At 34.0% G+C, this 6,265-nt stretch overlaps 1 non-coding gene across 1 annotated transcript; it reads left to right on the forward strand.

Annotated features, from left to right (window-relative positions):
* The first annotated feature begins 6,172 nt into the window (after positions 1–6,172).
* LOC148760186 (small nucleolar RNA snoR8a) lies at positions 6,173–6,265 on the forward strand. The gene has a single exon (XR_016023341.1). It is a non-coding gene; the product is annotated as a small nucleolar RNA snoR8a (small nucleolar RNA).

Genomic DNA, 6,265 nt, shown 5'->3' on the forward strand with positions numbered 1-6,265 from the left:
GCAACGATACAGTCCTCAAGCGTCTGTATTACTAGACTCAATGACTGAATTGAAGCCTTCAACTCCAACATCTCTTTTTCATGCTTGCGCATGATCCATCAGAGTTAATGGGTAGTGACTGCTCTATCATTGACTGTTCTCAATTAGGTCAACTGCAATGACATATATAACTGTGTTATTCAATAATCATATATGAAATTGTTGAACATTAACTGTTACAACTTTAATATCCTAACCGACGGCTCGTTAGCAGTCTGCGGTGGAGCTAGACCGATCAGTGCTTAAAAACATGTCGTCACTTTCGTAAACTACAATTACATATATAACTGTGTTATTCAATAATCATGTATGGAATTGTTGAACATTAACCGTTACAACTTTAATATCCTTACCGGTGGCTCGTTAGCAGTCTGTGGTGGAGCTGGACCGATCGGTGCTTATGGACCTATCATTGCTTCCGTAAACTGTAAATACATAAATAACTATGTTATTCAATAATCATGTATGAAATTGTTGAACATTAACTGTTACAACTTTAATATCTTTATTAGCGGCTCATTAGTTGTCTGCGGTGGAGCCAAATCGATTGGTGCTTGAGGACTTTTCATCATTTTTGTAAATTGTAATAACAGAAATTACTGTGTTACTCGATAAACATATGTGATAATGTAGAACACAAATCGTTAAAACCGATCTTATCGACGGGTCGTTTCCACTGTGCGTCTGAGGAAGATCGGTGGGTGGTTCTGAAGTTCCCGGCACATGGTTCAACTGCAAACATAGAAATGTTATTTGATAATCACAAATGGAATTGGAGAACACAAAACTGTTAGAATTGTCCTTACCGGCTGTTCACTGCCTTGACTACGGTCGTCCCCTTCGTCCATCAACTCAGGGCCCGATAACTCATCAACTAAAGCAGCAGCGGTACGCATCCGCTTCGTGCCACCAAAAACTCTTTTCTCTTTCAAGCTTCTCTTTTTTTACCTTACACCTAAGCCCTAATCCAACCAATCCTCCATGTGCTCTATTGGCACGTACTCGTGGCCCTCCAATAACGGGACATCAAGGTCCACAAAATACTCCCAGAGGGCCTCATCTGCAATGGGTTTCAACGTCTCCAGTGCCCACAACTGCAAATAAACAAATAAAATCTTGTTATTATCGAATAGGGGAAATTATTATACAAACATAAAGCAAAAATTAACAGTTTTTCACTTACATGGTCAGATGACTCCAACTTCCGAATTGCCTTGTAGAAGTCTTTTGGCTTCTGATTGCAATCTCATCTGCACATTCGTGCGTAGACGTTGTCTTTCGAACTAGAAGGGGCAACTATTTTTAGAGGGCCGAAATATCCTTCATTGCTTAGAACTGCAAGTCAAATGTAACCATTATCAGACCGTAAATCATAAACGAGTGCACCCATAAATTATTTTTTCTAAAGGAAACTAAAAAATGTTACGTGATAGTACTTGTATCACCCATGCAAATCTGTAAATGTTGTAGCATAACCGAGTTTCCTTTGTCACTATTGAGTTAGGCACTTCGAACCCTTTCAAAAGGTAGTCCAAGGTCAACTTCCAAACATAGTGCCCCCATGGGAAGACATTCCAAGGGTCGATGTCCTTCACCAATGACAGCAACCAAGGCGTCACTCGTCTACGGTAGTCTTGACCAAATAAAATGTTATTTGCAATCAAGACGAGTGCCATCTTGGTCGCGTCTCTTGGTCGCTGGAAGTTACCCTCGCGAAACGTATCAAGTAAAGCTTGCAACTTAACGCTCTTTTACCCGTTTCAATATCTGTCATGAATTCCCTCCGCAGTAACCTCGTACGGTAGTCTGAACACATCAGGCATTGGACCAAACTTCAGCTCGATGATGAGGTAGAACTCCTACTTTGATAGCCGTGCCTTACTCTTGCCAATGGCAAACCATAGCTTGGGGTCCATTGACTGGCTCTCAGTGATCCGGCGAATCATGATGTTGTGCAAGAGACCGGCGTAAAAGTACCCCTATGGATAGACGTCCAGGAGCATTTCGAAGCACGTACGCTTAACTGCATTGTACTCCCACTTTTGTTAGAGAGTCTTTGTGATGTAATGCAGCTGCGACCACTTACAGTGGGTGTTAATTGCGATGTTGAATGCCCACTTCTCCTTCGACATGATCAGCAAATTGTCAAGATCCTCATACTGTCTGCATTGGATCTGCAAAACATGGCACACATGCACTAGTGAGTTAAGCTGTCATGTGCAACAAGGTATACTGAAGACATAAATAAGGAATAAATGTTGTGACACGCTATGCATAGCAAGCAAAATGTTGTGACACGCCATGCATAACAAGTAAAATGTTGTGTAAAATGTTGTGACACACCATGCATATCAAGTAAAATGTTGTGACACGCCATGCATAACAAGTTAAATCTTGTGACACGCCATGCATAACAAGTAAAATGTTGTGACACACCATGCATATCAAGTAAAATGCTATCACAGGCCATGCATATCAAGTAAAATGTTGTCACACGTTATGCATATCAAGTAAAATGTTGTCACACGCTATGCATATCAAATCAAATCATATAAACCTGACACGCCAATAACTAACTATAATAACAATGGCGTCACACGGTAAACACCCAAAACCCCTAAAACCACTACGACTTAACCCCCAACAACCATCAAACCAGCAAGAAAACACAATCTAAACATTTGTAAAACAAAACAAAAAACACGAACATATCAAACAAACCCAACAAAAAACCAAAAAAATTAACGAACACATGAATGTTTTAATTTGAGACTCACTGACCTCTTCACTCATGGCAGACATTGTTGCTGGCGCTGTGATGCTGTTACGCTTGCAAAGAGCCTTCTCGAACACTCCGGTACCAACGGGAATGAGAAATGAATCACACAAACGTTAGAAATTCTGAAAAATAACTGTTTAAAATGAAAAATGGCCTTGTAATATTCTTATTTATTCTGAAAAAGGGGAATTAATTCAATGAAAGTCCAAACGATTACCATGTTAACTGCTCGTTTTTTTTTCTCTCTCTACTTCAAACCATGACGTGTCCGCTGTTTAAGCACTGCAGTGTCACACACTCTAAACCATGACCATGGCGTGTCAGCTTTTCAAGCAATGCCGTGTCACACACTCTAAACTATGACCATGGCATGTCACCAACTTTGAACTCTGGCGTGTCACAATTTTCCTCCATGGTGTGTCACCAATTCTGAACTCTGACGTGTCACAGATTCCCTCCATGGCGCCTCATGAACTCTGAATGCTAGCGTGTCACAAATTCTCTCCATGCCGTGTCACCAACTCTTAACTTTGGCGTGTCACAGATTCCCTCTATGACGTCTCACCAACTCTAAACGCTGACGTGCCATAGATTCCCACCATGGCATGTCACTAACTCTTAACTCTGGCGTGTCACAGATTCCCTCCATGGCGTCTCACCAACTCTAAATGCTGACGTGTCACAGATTCTCACTATGGTGTGTCACCAACTTTTAACTCTAGCGTGTCACAGATTCCCTCCATGGCGTCTCATTAATTCTTACCCAATTTAACTTTTATTTAAATTTACTCAATATATTGATTTAGTTACAACTTTCACAATTTACAAATATACATTCTTTTGAAATTATTCAACTCTTACCCAATTTACCTTTTATTTAAATTTACTCAAAATTTCTTATAAAATGTTTTTATTTAAATTCAAATACCACAATCAAATTCTACCAAATTTAAATTTAAATTATTAATTTGAATCGACAAAAAAATTGTTAATAAAATAAAATGGTACAAATATTTATAGCTATATTTAACTTTATCAACCATAAATGCAGTCTTTAATATAAAAAATTTCAAATTATAACTTGAAATATTAAATAAAATAAAAACATAAAAAATAAATAAAAAAATTGAAAGGGTGGAGCTTAGAGTCTATGGTTATAATAAGAGGTTTGTGATATACAAATTAAGTAAGTCAGAATGAGGAATTATTTTTATAATCATCGTTAACTTTATATTTTCGTTCTTCATTTTTTTAAAAGAAAAAAATTAAATCAGTATATTTTGCTAATTTGACTTTAGCTCAAGTTAAAAACTAAGTTAAATAAATTTTAAATTTTTATACTATTATATATAGAAGAAAAAGGAATTTATTTAGTCATTTTATATTATTTTATTTTAACGTAATACAAGTTATCCATATAAATTTGACTTCAAGTATGAAATTTTTTTCAAAATTTTTTTTATAGACGGAGAATTCAAACTTAAATTTGTTAAAAAAGATAAATTAATTTACATATTCTAGAATCAAATAATCAAGTAAGAAATATTTATATATATTTTTTAACACCATAAATCTTTTACACCTAAATATTTGACTTATTAATAAGCATATCAATAATCTACTTAAATATTTATATTTTTTAAATATTTTTTTAATTTAATACCTCAATATTGTTCAATTTAGTCCTTATACTACATCTTTTTATTCAATTTATTTCCTATGACATGGTAGAATTTTTTTTTTTTCAAAATTTTTTTGATCTAACACGTGTCACTAACATGTCAGCATGTCAGTGCCACGTAAGCACTACCACGTCATCTTATAGTGCAATGTGGCATTGTCATGTCACACTCAGTGTCATGTGGCATACCAAGTCATCAAAATGTGACACGTCAATACTAACGTCAGCGCTGACGCTATCCTTTAACGATAAAATTGGATATCGTTAAGGGGAGGGACTAAATTGACTCAATTCTCAAAATTGAGAGACTAAATTGCTTTGATTTTAAATATAATGACTAAATTGAACAAAATTGAATAGTACATGGACTTGATAGGTCTTTTAACCATTAATAAATCATGCACTATCATTTTATTAATAAATAAATTAAAAAATTTTAAAGTTTTAAAAGTAAAATTTATAAATTTAAGAGTAAATTTGGTTCTTTAACTATGGCTTTAGTTTGATATCATAATTTGCATTGTGGTTTAAAGGGTTAATTAAATATTTGGTGTTCAAATTATAATCAAATTCTCAATTTGTTATTTAAAGAATAAAAATTTGGAATTAAGTACTTGAACTAATTTGCTTCTATTTAACAATTTGCACACTAAACAACATTGTTAGTCAAATAAGCAAAGTGTCCAATGCTTCCAATAAAATTGTGAGACGCGCTATGTTTTAATTGACTTTTTTTTTTTGAAAAACATTTAATTTTATTAATCATTTCAACGCTAGTATGCCACTCTCGATCTTCAACTTAGAGTTTAAAAAGACTATCCTTGGAACTTTAATGCCCTGAACATTTGCTAAAAGTCGATTAGCTACATAAAAACTTTACCAAGCATCACGAGAACAAAATTATACCCTAAACCTATTACTAAGATTCAGTAACCCTCCCCAAAAAATCATTTGAACCGTTGATCCTAGAAGCCTATCTCGATCAAAGAAACTACATCAAAACCAAACAAGACAACCCATGTTAAAAAATAAAATGGTTAAAATACCCACCAAGTCCATGTATTCATGCATTTTGTTCAATTTAGTCCCTGAACTCCAAATTGAAACAATTTATTCCCTTAATTTTGAAAATTGTTTCAATTTAGTCTCTCTCATTAACGGCATCCAATTTTGTCGTTAAAATGATGACTTCAATGCTGATATCAACACAACGTGGCATATTTTGATGATGTGAAATGTCACATGGTACCAACTTAATGACATGATAGTGCCACGTGGCAGATTTAAAAATTTTCAAAAAAAATTTTTACGCCACGTCATAGAAACTAACTTGTACAAAAATATATAATACAACAACTAAATTAAATAAAATTGAGATGTTGAGGGATTAAATTGAAAAGAATATTTGAAAAATACAAATTTTTAAGTAGATGATAGATACACTTATTAATAAGCCAAATATTTAAGTGTAAAATATTTATTGTTTTAAAAAATATATATAAATATTTTCATACTTGATTATTTGATTTTAAAATATATACATTAATTTAGCTTCTTCGCAAAAATTGAGTTTGAATTCTCCTTCTATAAACAAACTTTTAAAAAAACTTCATACCTAAAATTAAATTTAGATGAATTAACTTGCATTTTGTTAGATGAAGAAAGGAGATACGAAGTTAGCAATGATTATAAAAATAATTCTTTGTTTTGACTTACTTAACTTGGGTATGACAAACCTCCTATTGCAACTATAGAATCTGAGTTAC

This window comes from Theobroma cacao, unplaced genomic scaffold (assembly GCF_053813885.1).
Source record: "Theobroma cacao isolate CCN51 unplaced genomic scaffold, ASM5381388v1 tig014, whole genome shotgun sequence".
NCBI classification, from domain to species: domain Eukaryota; kingdom Viridiplantae; phylum Streptophyta; class Magnoliopsida; order Malvales; family Malvaceae; genus Theobroma; species Theobroma cacao.